Here is a 13,886-nt window from a genome sequence, read left to right on the forward strand (position 1 = left end):
CAGCTGGGATGAAATGATGTGTCTCAGACTGCCACACTCCCAGACACTCCTTTCTCAGATGGTTTGCATTGCCACTAGCTTGGATAATTTTCCATTTCTTCATCTCCAGAAATTGAGGAAAGTTTTCCTCTAAGTATGTTAAAGCAGAGTGCTTAAGATCACGGACGCTAAAACAATACTCAGTTGATTTTGCAATTTGAATCCACCATATTACAGCTGTATGACTTTGAACCGTGCTTTCACTGCTCTAAGTCTAGGTTTCCTTGTTCATAACGTAGACATAACATTTCTAAATTCATAAAACTGTTGTTAGAATTCAATGTTATTCATGTAAAGTTTACTGCTGTTATTTTTGTTATGTTGGCAGAGTGTCTGGCACATAATAGTTACAATCATTATCATCATTCCTAGGCATGTTAGCATTTTTCTTTCTTTTTTAACACATTTCTTACCAGTGTACACATAGTGCCTTTTACAAAGATACAAAATATTTTTGTCCATTTAAAGAATGTTACAGTGTAAATTATATAAGAAGAAATCACTTACTGTTATGAAATAACACAGAATTTGACTTTCAAGTTCTTTCCTCATCTTTTGAGTTCTTTGTTTTTCCTCTATCACATAAGCCTGTAGGTCTTTCCACAGTCTGTTCTTCTAGGTGGAAAGCCTCCCTTGGAAATTTGTCAATCCAATGCTAAATGGTATCTTTGAATCACTTTTAACAAAAGAAATTTAAAGTGAAAACTAATCTAAATGTGTATGTTATGGAACACTTTATTATTCTTCCTCATTAAGGATACTGTTATTTTAATGAACATAAATTAGCTGAGAAAAAAATGAATGTATCAGATGAACACTAGGAAATGTCAACAACTGAGTGAAGGAGAGCATAGCTCATAACCCAAGAACTAGAAAGTAGACAGGTAGCTGGTCTCCTTTCTCTCTCTGCTGTTCATTCCAAGGCATGCTCATTAAGCCAAATAGTCAATATATTTTATATATTAGAATACACATTAGAACCAGATTGCCCTGTTTAATTATCCACTTAAACATAGATGAAATTGGCCAAAGGCCTTAGAATATATAACCTTAAGATGTCAATATCTCTGAAAGCCTTGGAATATCTCTGGCATTATTAGTATGAATCATTGGAAAATAATCAGATTTGTCACTGGACAACCAATAAACTGTGTTAATACCAACAGCTTAACAATGTAATTAGAAATTATAAGAACACTGATCTAGTACCTATTCAAATCACGTATTCAATGCAAGGGAAGACTGAGTGTAGAGGAATGGGAATTTGATAGGAAAATACTCAGAATTAAAGAGAAATTGGGGAAAATGGTTCTTTGTCTTGTAATCAACTTTTGTCACCACATGCCTCACCCTCCTGAGGGTGGAAGGGGCTTTCCAAAGTCAAGTTTGAATAGGGCTTCAGTACAATTTTTCCAAGACAGTGTCAGACAGTGACAGTAAAGAATCCATTGACAGTAAAGGATCCGACTCCTATAAGGACCAATAAAAAGGAATACCAATAAAAAGGTATCTCTTTTTATTGGTCCTTATAGGAGTCTTTGAGCAGCCACATATCCAAACTAAAATACAAGGAGAAAGAACAATCTTTTCTTCATTCATTCCGCATTTGAATAGAATGTATACATCGAGCATGCAGCATTCCCTGCCCTGGAAGCTGTGGACAGAAGTGGTATACAAATTAAATAGGCCAGGCCATTTCATTATTTCTCCTGAAAAACTCAAGAGTGGAGATGGCCAGGTCTAGCCATACATTAGAATCAGATGAGAGTTTTTATAGCCTACTGTTGCCCAAGATCTGGCCCCAACCAATTTAAGCAGAATGATTGGTTGTGGGTCCACACATTTTTTTTTCCCCAAAAGTTACCTTGGAGATTCTAATCTGTAGCCAGGTTTGAGAAGCATAGGCTAGTCCTTGGGGAAATAATAGTTATTAAGAACACATGGGAAGCAGATTCCAGGCAGTTGGCTATGCTTCTCCAAACTTAAAAAAGAAAAATGAAAAAGGAAAAAAAAAAACAAAAACCACAACTGGAGGAAGTCAGGATTGAAGAAAGCATGGAAAAGAGAGCTAGAGCTAAGTGTGCAAGCACCTTGCTGCATTAGCAGAGCTGCCACTCATAGTTTCTGAAGCTGTACTCTCCATTTCAGGCATGGGGCAGAGGACACAAACTTCAAATTGATCACACACTTTGTTTAAACACAAAGGACAAACATGAAATATTATTCTTACTGGGACATTGTACATAGCTAAGATTTAGTCCTAAATTAATGCTATTGAGACTGACATTTTTCAGGAACTGTTATTGAGCTGTAAGGGAAGGAGCCTCGAATGATAGTTGTCACCTGGTGTCATGGTGCCATTCCCTCAAAAAGTGGACAAGCCTTTTAATTAAACTACCTTTCAGTTTCTTTGTTTCTAAAGTTACTGAGTTGATCTGTGTATTCAGACACCCCTTTATTTATTCAATGAACTGATATTGAGAACTGTCTCTTATCAGGCCTTCAGTGCTAGCCTTCTAAATGGATCACACATGCTTTCTGCCCATAAATGTCTGACAGTCTATTGAATTGCAAGTACGGGATTACAGTACAATGTAGGTTGGAAATGTGGGGAGTTAAAAAGAAGGATTCAGGAGGTCAGGAAAGATTTCTCTGTGGAGTTTTATTTAATAGGTATTAAAACCGCAGTGAGTATGTCCTAAACTTATGAGATTGGTGGGTAGGAGTGGGGAACAGGAAGAGTGTGCAAAAGAACTGTTATGAATCCAGTGTGGCTGGATTTCAGGTTTGAGATGGAGAAATAGAGGCATGAAGTGCTATCATAAGGGAACGTTGTTGAAGGTCTGTGTGTATTTTTATGCACTGATGATAGGATAAAAAGATTAGAAAAATCAGTTTGATAATTGTGCAGAGGAAGAAGAATGGTGAAACTGAAGTTAGGGATTAAGTTAGGGAGTAAAGTAATAGCCCAGAGGAGAAATTATGAAGGCCTAAATAAGAGCCTTTCTGGGTATGCTATTCTAATTCTGTGTTAGAGAACAAGAAGGAGTGAAAAAATAAACTCATAACCTCTAAAAATTAATACCTTTGAAGTGTTTTTAATGTATAATAAATGCTATTTTCATAGTAATTCTACTTCCAAAGAAATATGTAAGTATTTAAAACTTTGAGTCCAAGTTTTCATTGTCTTTCATTAACCACCAGTAACAAGATTATATTAATGTGAGAATGACTAAATCTATAGGGATATTCACTTAGAGTGCTATATTCGAAGATACCCACAGATTTCTACACAGTTGTATGCATCTTTACTTATCTCATCTCTAATATAGCCTTGGGGATTTTCAGAAAATGGCATGTAATGTCAACTTCGTACTTAAACTGTAAGCATCAAACCCTTGGGAACTATCAAGTTATCAGTCTCTACTGCTGAAAACATAACAGGATTTAAGTAGAGCTACTCTAAATGGTTCAGATTACATTTAGGTAATATTTTGAATGAGATGAAGACAGAGAGATTTTCACCCAAGTGACTAGTTTAAATTGCCTACATTTGTGTACCAGATTTTTTTGTGTGTGTGAAGTCAACTAAGGGTATACAAATTTTCTTTCCAAAAAAGAAAAAGGCATTTTTGTTGCTGATGCCCAAACAAGTACAAACTAAATATTCTTTCTCCCTAAAAGAAAAAAAAAAGAGGAATATTATCTGTGATGTGAGATGGAGTCTTGCCCTGTTGCCCATGCTGCAGTGCAGTGGGTCGATCTCAGCTCACTGCAGTCTCCGCCTCCCAGGTTCAAGCAATTCTCCTGCTCAGCCTCCTGAGTAGCTGGGATTACAGGTGCGTGACACCAAGCTCAGCTAATTTTTGTACTTTAGTAGAGATGAAGTTTCACAGTGTTGGCCAGAATGGTCTAGATCTTCTGATCTCGTGATCCACACACTTTAGCCTCCCAAAGTGCTGGGATTACAGGTGTGAGCCACCGCGCTTAGCCTATTTGTGGTTCTTTAAAATACTTCCTAAAATTGTAAAAGAAGAAATTGACCAAACAGAGCTTTATGATTTAACAAATATTATTTTTATTTGTTTCATTTGTAATCTATAATGGAGGTTACAGGTTAAAAAAATACCTTGAGGCACATAAATAGTGTTTACATGTTTTCATTATTTATGCTTATAAACAATTTTTTTTTTTTTGAGACCGAGTTTTGCTCTTTTGCCTAAGCTGGAATGCAGTGGCACAACTGGTTCACTGCAACTTCTGTCTCCTGGGTTCAAGCAGTTCACTGCCTCAGTCTCCCCAGCAGCTGGGATTACAGGTGCCTGCCACCATACCCAGCTAATTTTTGTATTTTTAGTAGAGATGGAGTTTCACCATCTTGGCCAGGCTGGTCTTGAACTCCTGACCTCATGATCCACCTACATCAGCCTCCCAAAGTGTTGGAGTTACAGGCGTGAGCCACCAAGACTGGTCTATAAACAATTTTTTTTTTAATCCTTTGAGTAGATCCAAATGCCACAGCCAATTGAGTTACTCATAGAAGCATTTGTGCTTCTAGAAACATGCTTCCTCCTCAGCCTCACAGTTTGCACTGGTTCTCAAGTTTACATGGTCTCTCCTGCTCTTCTAATTGAGTGATAGTTATCTTCAGCCCCAAAAGGACAGTTATTTCAAAATGCTTACATAATTTCTCTGCTTCTGTCAGAAAAGAAGGAGGAGGAGGAAGAGGAAGAAGAGAAGAGAAGGAAATGAGTGAGTGTGGAGCCAACTGACTGTTGGCTTTGGACAGAGAAGTTTATACCACATACTCATGAGAGACTTTAATGTCTTTTAACTAAAGTAGGGCTGCAAGGCAAAACAGAATAGTGTGCTTTCCATTCCGCAGGCTCCAAACCGAATCATTACACCAAAACAACTTGTGATAATGCTTTAATGATTTAGTAATGTGTCATTTAAATCATTTCCATTTCTGCAAAAGAAAAATAAAGACTAACCTTCTAGGCTTTTACATTTCAAGCTCAAATCAGAGCTAGGATAAAAGATAGAATTTTTCTGGACCTTAGGATACCATGAGAATGTCAGTAAGGCGGTAAGTCATAAAATTATCCACTGCATGAGACACCAACACAGTTAAAAGGACATAGACAAACTATGGGCACTATATTTTCCTCAAGAACATATTTGTAGCTATGAATATAAACCAAACTTTGAAAATAAAATGAACTTAGGAAGCTATATTTTTCTATGCCACATAGATCTAAAAATGATGTTGGATTATATTCTTTTGGTTAACTAGAAATCCCCTACATAATTTATGAGGACATAGAAAAAGTATAAAATGATGAATTAAAAATAAAATGAAAAATAAAATGTCTAATATATTAGACACAATTATATCTTGTTTCAGAAATTGTTTTGGTTATTTACAATCAGAAGCTTTTAGAACTAGATTTTCCCTTACAGTTTGAACTGTGACTGGTAGATGGTGCTGTCAGGATGTGATTCATGGTTACAGATGAAAACATTCCTCCCTCTTTTCTCAGAATTTCAAAAGTCAGTTTCATATTTGCAGTCTGGTGGAGTATGTTCTTAGATAGAAAACATACCAAAAATTAATTTTCTAGAAAATTCTCAGAAAGGTCATTACATTTTGTAAAGTACTTTTCGTTGTTTGTTGTTCTAGATAATTAAAATGTCTATTTCTGTTTCTGACAGACTCTTATTTCTCCAACACTTAAGCGTATTTTCCCATTATTCTTTTGTTAAGTTTTTTTTTGTTTGTTTGTTTGTTTGTTTTTGAGTTTTCCCCACATTTAGGTCTTTGTGATAAAATCAGAAAGATCTTGGAAGCAGAAGCTCTTTAGGGAACAAGGCCCTTTGTGTCTGTAGCTATACATTTATTCTTTTCTAGTGGAATGTTTCCGTTCCAGAATATGTAAACCTTGATTTAAAAGCATGCAGTGCTAAAAAATGATAATGAATTGTGTACATAGCATTTCTTTTTCTCACCTTAAATGGTGAAATCTATTTTGTTCACTTGCTTGAGAGGTTAATGAATAATTTCAAAACATAATAAAAGAGATTCTGAAGTTCCTAGGAAAATCAAGTAATTCAGAAGTAAAAAAACACAGGAACAAAACAAGGAAATGTATCTTTCAGGTTCAATTTCCTTAGTGTTGTAAGTGGTGGAGTCAGCCATTTTTATGGTTCAGTCAACACAAGTTCAAAACATCTGACCACTGGAAAAATAGGGATTTTCCACATCTACATATTATGGATCATTTCTTGAATAAGAACAACAACAATAAAACATTTCTTAGATATTTGTTCCTAGATCTGTTAAATTTAAAAGTTAATTACCTGGAGGAGTTATGCCCTCCTGGTTTATATTCTAAATTTAAACTACAAAAGTTTTAAAAATGTACAAATGCAAACTTTTGTAAAATGATTTGGTTCAATGGATTAAAAAAATTGACAGCATTCCTCATGCCCATTTTCTGATGGTTATAGTTGAAAATTTCCATAAAGGCCATCTAAAATGTTTAGTTTTTAGATTGACATTTTATGTTAAAAGCAAGTAAGGGATATTCTTGAAGTAATATCTATGTCTTCTCTTTTCTTTCTAAAGCTCACATGATATTTAATGCAGGGCATGCATAATTCTATAACATTATAAAACAAAAATGGATAGCTGAACATTGTGACTTTTAAAGTTCAATTATGGAAGCACTCTAAATATTTTTTCTTTGCTAAAATTATGAAAAGAGAAAAGGTAGAAACATTTTAAAAATTCTATTGTCTAAATTAAATATATCATTAGAATATTCTCTTTACCTACACAGATCATTTCCCAATCACTCAAAATACATTGTATTATCTGGATATGTGCTTAGTCAAATATATTATCTTTAGCATCTACAATGTTGACAGAAATGTTTTACAGTGTGAAATGGTGGTTCATATTTATTGCTGAGAATTGTATAGAAGTTAAATTCCCTTAGGGAGGCAAGAATTTGGGAACCCAAATATATATCCTCTTGCATCAGAACACAACTGTGGGAAAGAATGAGACAGTCTGTGCCTCTTTGTTTGCAGAGAGCCATATCTTTTGACCGGATTTTAAATCAAGTCAATGACTTTCAGTCACCCATTATGTTTCCCTTTCTTCTTTTTCTATTGTAACAGCATTTTTTATTTTCTTGGGGAGGGGAGATAATCAAAATGATTTCAAGACTGTTGGAAGATTGTCATCATGGTATAAGAGCAATTGTAAATCATGCATGTTGAAAACATCCTTGTTTATATCATCCTCAATACCACAATCCTGAATGAGCTTTTCTCCTTCAATAATAATAATAAGCATTTTACAAACTCTCGATTCAGTCTGTTTACTGTCATTTGTGTTTCTAAAAGAAGGCTTACTGTTTGGAATATTTTTTGGTTAAAATAAGAGTCTTTATGTTCAAAGTAGTTGAAGAAAATTTTTTTTGCGGTTCACTGTATCAAGCATAATATTAAAAATATAATTGTTACATTGTTAAGGGGTAATGGAAAATGCTCAAATATCTTTGAGCGAAACTTTCTAAAACTAAAATATTGTATATTAAAATATTATAAATTTAAAATCAAAACAAATAATTAGAATTTGATAAGAAGTCAGAAATTCAGCTTAGTGCTTCTAACTGGTTACTTGTATTTCTTCAACTCTATCAATATTATTTTGCCTCAATCCATTCCTGTTTTTCTTAAAATAAACTCAAATTTTATGAGTCATTTAAATTAAAATAGGTGTCTACAAATGGTCATTATTATACTGTTATATTTCTGTGACAACATAGAGATATTTAAATTACATGTTATAATAATTATAGATGTGAAACTTTGCTTTATATATAATAACATTACAATAAAATGGTAACAATATTTCTTAGCACATGAAGACGGACTCAGAAGTAAATTTTGTTATAGTGTTTTTCAAAGGCAGGTTTGCTTTCTTCAAGTTAAGAAGGTATTGTATTTATTTAAAATAAATGTTACAGAAATTGAAGGAGAAAAAATACTCTTCAGATTATATAATTTTCTATTTATTATATTTATGGCAGAAGATAGTACATCCAATTGAAGAAGTCATATTAAATCAATAGTGGTGATTATAATAATTGAAATTCATTCTTTACCATCTTCTGGAAGAGAATATTAGGCTTTTATATATCTTGAAAAATAATAATTGTAACATACACATTTTAATGCCACTCATATTCAGATAATCACTAATTTTTAAAACCCATATCTTTCTGTTATTTGCTTGAAAATTGGAATACATCCTCACAGTGCTTAATAAATACTTGTTGAGCAAACAAAACCAATGTTGGTGGTGATTGTATTTCTGACCTGACCCACAACGTTCTGTTTAAGCTATGATTTGTGAATAAAGCATAACTCTGGTTTAGCCTTGCCAAAATATTATTAAATGTAAGATAAATTCAGACAAATTCCCAAATTCAGATGACACCGTCACACTTCAGCCATAACTTGGACTGAGAAAACTCCCCCTGGTTGCAGTACTTGGTATTGTATGAGCTCTAAGCTCATACAATAGGAGTTCCATGTCTGGATAAGTGGTCTGGGTGGCCAGGAAAAAAAATGCAGTTTGAAAAAAAGCTTCTATTAGGAGCATACTTCTCTGTCCTGGAATCACCTATCACCATTGGTGTGTTTCTCCAGAGTCTGAATTTGGCTGCATAATTACCTTCTGCTGGCTGTGCCTGCTCCCATCAAACTCTGATATTTTCTCTCTCCTTCCATGAACGGAATGAAGCAACAGCTTCCTTCCAGCTCTTCTTTTCCTAAAGGGAGAACGCAGAAACCCACTCAAGTTTTAAGGAATCTTCATAGCTGTTAACAAATAGAAAGAAAAGCTGTGAAGAGGGCTCTTCTTTTATCTTTCTCTGCTTTTTCCCCTATTCCCCCTTTGCCTTCTCCTTTGATAATCTACAGACATAAAAGCACACAGAAATCATAATTATGAGACATGCAGAAACTTGCAGTTCATTTCCTGTGAGGAGTCCTATATACTCAGACGCACTCAGCCAGCAGCAAGTCTCTGATCATTTTCTTTATCTCTTGGAGCATCACTCAGAAGGAAGAATGATAGACTGAGATATGTATTCTCAGGGGAGGTGTGAGGCAGGAGTGTGCTCTCTTCACCTTTGTCATGCCCTTTCTCACTATCTGTCCAGACACAGTAAATCCTGCCCTGAACCAGAAATAAAATGAAGTAAGAAATGTTACCATCCCAGAAATTAGATGAATTGAGAAAAGTGACCAACCCAAAATTTAGATGACCTAAAAACATATGGCTAGGGATAAAGGGAATGTAGCATAAATGTTGGGGGGAGAGAGAGAGAGAGTGTGTAAGTATGTAGATATTCTAGAAAACATCAGATTTTGAAGTAATGAGATAGAAACCAATGAAATGTAATGGGGGGAAAAGGTCTGGAAATCCCCTGAAATATCATTTTGGAAGGGGGGAAGATTGTCCAAATTCTTAGGCTGAAAAAAAAAGCAACTAGTAATTCTTAGTGACATTTAGGTTTAAGAGACATATTTAAATTACATTGATGCAGACTGACAATGCATCTCCACTTTTAGCATAAATTTCCTTCAAATAATTACCTTTTTTGTTTGTTTTCAGTCGCATTAGAAAATTTCAGAAGGGTGCCAGCTTCCAAGAATAACACAAAACGTGTAACACGGCATGTCAACGTAAAACAATGGATATGCAAATTGAACAAACCATGATATATATAACAAGAGCCAAACCTTGTTAACTTGAAAAATTCATGATTTCTCCCATGTGATAAATTTGAGTTTTATTTCTAAAAATTTTATTTCCAACTTTACTTTTCCATACTCTTAGCTCTAACACTGCCCCCAGTTCTAAACTGACTTCAGTGAAAGAATTTTGCTAAATGAATTCTTCTGGTTAATCCCAGTAATACAGAATCCTATTGATGCACTGAAAGAGTGTGTGTGTGTGTGTGTGTGTGTGTGTGTGTGTGTGTGTGTGTCTCAAATAAATTCTGGAATCTGTTTAAGAAATAAAAATCTTGGGCCAGGTATGGTGGCTCATGACTGCAATCCTAGCACTTTGGGAGGCCAAGGTGGGTGGATAGCTTGAGGCGGCCAGGAGTTCGAGACTAGCTTGACCAACATGGCGAAACCCTTTGTCTACTAAAAAAGAAAAATTAGCCGGGTGTGGCGGAGCATGCCTGTAATCCCAGCTACTCTGGGAGGTTAAGGCAGGAGAATTGCTTAAATCTAGGAGGCAGAGGTTGCAGTGAACCGAGATTGCGCCACTGCACTCTGGCCTGAGTGACTGAGAGAGACTTCGTTTCAAAACAAAAAGAAAACAAACAAAACAAAAAAATAAATCTCACAGTACCAATCTTTCAATCTGTAGATGTACATCTTAGAAGTAACATCAGTCTATTCTTTTCTTAGAATTACTGCAGTCCAGTCTACTACTAGTCTTACAACAGTAATAAATAAAAATTATTCTAAATAAATTATCATAAAAATACAATGTAAGTGAAAGGAGTATTAAGCCAACACTCTATGGCTTCAAGTGGAAATCTGTCACAGATCAATAGTCTAACTTACCATAATTTCTAGCATACATAATACAATGTGTCTGTACAAACATATGTATGCATGTATGTGTGTATATGTGCATACACACACTGTATTATGTATATATATAGAACTTATGTATATATAAAGGCTGCTTCACTGCTTCAAGTTTTTCTCATAGTACAGTGGCTCCCCTAAGAAGGTTACAGTATTCCATTGACCGCTCTGTGAATTCATTTTCTGTGAGTTATTTCTGGCCAGCGGAAAGCATGCAGTTACCTTTTGAGTATCATTCAAGTAGGCATTCTATGATTTTACCAGAGGTTTTTCCTGTAGAAATAAATCTGTGTATTATTTGTCTAGTCAAAAACAGAAGATGCTGACATGGGATCAGTGGGGGATTGGAAAATGGATCTGAGGTTGAGAAGAACATGTAAGAGGGAATGTACTTATTTTAATAATACACCCTGGACAAAAAACCAAAATTTATTCTTTAAAGTTATAGAAATAATGTGTGTATGGATGCAGGAAAACCTTAATAGGTTTAATTCCTCTACACAAGTACTTAACTCTCTTTTGTGTATGATGTAATTTTATTGTCATTTGATTTCCATTTTCCTTATTAATTATTGTATTTCACCACTTTTAACACCATCTTGTTGTGCTTGATTTAGGAAGAGATGTAAATATGGAGTTTTCAAAATCCTAAAAAAAAAATATCTATTCACCTCCCATCATACACATACCTTAAAAAAAGCCTATGTATGCACACATGCACACACATGCCACAACTTTTGACTTTCCATCCTAAGAATACACACAAAAATGACATTGTTTGCCTATCACAATATCAAACAATAATGCTTAAAAGCTCTTTCCATCCTACTTCCTTTTAAGATAAGTGAATATTTTTTACATTGAAAGGATACATAGTTACCATCTAAAGTAAACCTCAAGATTTAGAATATTTTGGCAGTAGTGTTTTTAGTGGGTATACAGTGATCGATACAGACATTGTTAAAATTAGAGGCTGAACATGTTTGATGTTTATCTTCCCTCCTTCTCTTCCTTTCTCTCATCATTTTATGAAAGCAATGACTTGGATTTTATTATAGAAATTATGCCATTCTGTTTAGAGACAGTATTTTAAAATTTAGGTTTAGGTATATATTTGTCTAATAATTACTAATACTACCTGAGTTGATAGTAAAATTACTATTCAGCCAAATTCAATAAGATCTAATTTAAAATGTGATAGGGAAATGTTTTCAGTGTGTTTTCTTTTTACTTTTATGAAAGTTTTGTATGCATATCAAATGCCTTTATATACAGTTTTCTTTTCATAGACGTTGTGCTACCTATAATTCTTGATTATCAATTATATTATATTATAACTATCAAGCCTTGGCCTTGATAGTTACATCTAAGGTTAGATTTGCATTGTATGTCTAAAATAAATCTAATAGAATTTATAAAGTTTTTAATCACAAAAAGGCCAAACCGACAAACCTTATAATCTTAGTACTAAGCTGGACACCAGAGTTTGTGCCTATAGTCCAGCTATTTGGGAATCTGTGGAGCCCAGCCTGTATGACAGAGTAAGATGTCATCTCTCTAAAACAAACAAATGAACAAAACAAAACCCACCTCACTATGACTGGACAGTCACATGCCAAATAATAATAATAATAATAATAATTTAGACTCAGACCTTACACTCTTCACAAAAGTTAACTCAAAACTGACCACTGACATACATTTAAAATACAAAACTATAAAACTCCTAGCAAATAACATAGAACTTCTAGACAATCTTGGGCATTGATCACAACTTTTAAAATATAACACCAAAGGCAAGATCCATGAAAGAAATAACTGATAAACGGGACTGCCTTAAAATAAAAAACTGCTGCTCTATGAAAGATGCTGTCAAGAGAAGGTGAAGATAACCACAGGCTGGGAGAAATTATTTGTCCAAGGCTTAACTGATGGGCTGTTTTCCAAAATACACAAAGAACTATTACAACTCAACAATAAGAAAATGAACAACTAATTTAATAAATAGGCCAAAGTGCTAAACATTTCACCAAAGAAGATATGCAAATGAAAATAGCATATGAAAAGATGTACTCCATCATATGTCATCAGGGAAATACATATTAAAACAACTGTGAGATATTTTGACTACTAAAATAGCCAAAATCCAGAACACTGACAATATTGAATGCTGGCGGTAATATGGAGCAACAGAAACTGTCATTCCTTGCTGGTGGGAATGCAAAATAGTACAGAAACTTTGGAATATAGTTTGGCAGTTTCTTACAAAGCTAAACTTACCCTTATCATATGATCCAACTATCACACACTTTGATATCTACCTGAAGAAACCAAAAACCAAAGAGATTTATAGAAGCTTTTTCATAACTGCCAAAGCTTGAAAGCAAACCAGTATCCTTCAGTACATGAATATATAAATAAAATGTTGTACTGCCAGACAATGGAATATTATTTAGCACTGAAAAGAAATGAGCTACGGAGTCATGGAGAGATGTAGACGAAATATAAATGCATTATTACTAAGTGAAAGAAGCCAAATTTTTAAAGGCTACATACTTTATATTTCCAACAATATAACACTCTGCAAAAAGCAAAACTATGGTGACAGTAAAAAGAACAGTGGTTGCCTGGGGTTTGGATAAAATAAGGAATGAATAAGCAGAGCACAGAGGTATGTTAGGGCAGTAAAACTATTCTGAATGATGGATACATGTCATTATGCATTTATCTAAACCCATAGAATATAAAACACAGAGAGTGAATCCAAATGTCGAGTAAGACTTTTGGTGAAAATACTGTATTAATGTAGATTTCTTTTGTAACAAATGTACCACGATCATGCTGGATGTTTAGTTGTGGAGGAGGCTGTATGTCGAGGTGTGGGAAAGGAGAATATAGTAATTTTCTATACTTTCTCATTAAATTTGCTGTGAACCTAAAATTGTTCTAAAAAATAATGTCTATTGCAGAAAAGAAACAAAAAACAAAACAAACTATAAACACACACAAACAAAAAGCCTTAGTAAAATGTTTTCTTTTAAGGAAATAAATAAATCAAATTACATTAAAAAAAAAAAAAGTAGCCATAAAGCACCTTCCTGCCCAGGTCTAAAAGTACTTTTTAGCTGTCAACTCTTAACGGCTATGTCCTCGAAGGC

General features: G+C 34.3%; 1 long non-coding RNA gene across 1 annotated transcript in view; it reads right to left on the reverse strand.

Annotated features, from left to right (window-relative positions):
- Nucleotides 1–4,498: 4,498 nt before the first annotated feature.
- Nucleotides 4,499–13,886, reverse strand: part of LOC119469172 — a 35,528-nt gene continuing 26,140 nt past the window's right edge. The window contains exons 2-3 of the long non-coding RNA XR_005197991.1: nucleotides 8,719–8,885; nucleotides 4,499–5,627 (exon numbers count right to left, since the gene is read on the reverse strand). This is a non-coding gene — a long non-coding RNA (uncharacterized LOC119469172). The remainder of the gene's footprint in view (nucleotides 5,628–8,718; nucleotides 8,886–13,886) is intronic.

Source organism: Cebus imitator, unplaced genomic scaffold, assembly GCF_001604975.1.
Source record: "Cebus imitator isolate Cc_AM_T3 unplaced genomic scaffold, Cebus_imitator-1.0 Scaffold587, whole genome shotgun sequence".
Classification (NCBI taxonomy): Eukaryota; Metazoa; Chordata; class Mammalia; order Primates; family Cebidae; genus Cebus; species Cebus imitator.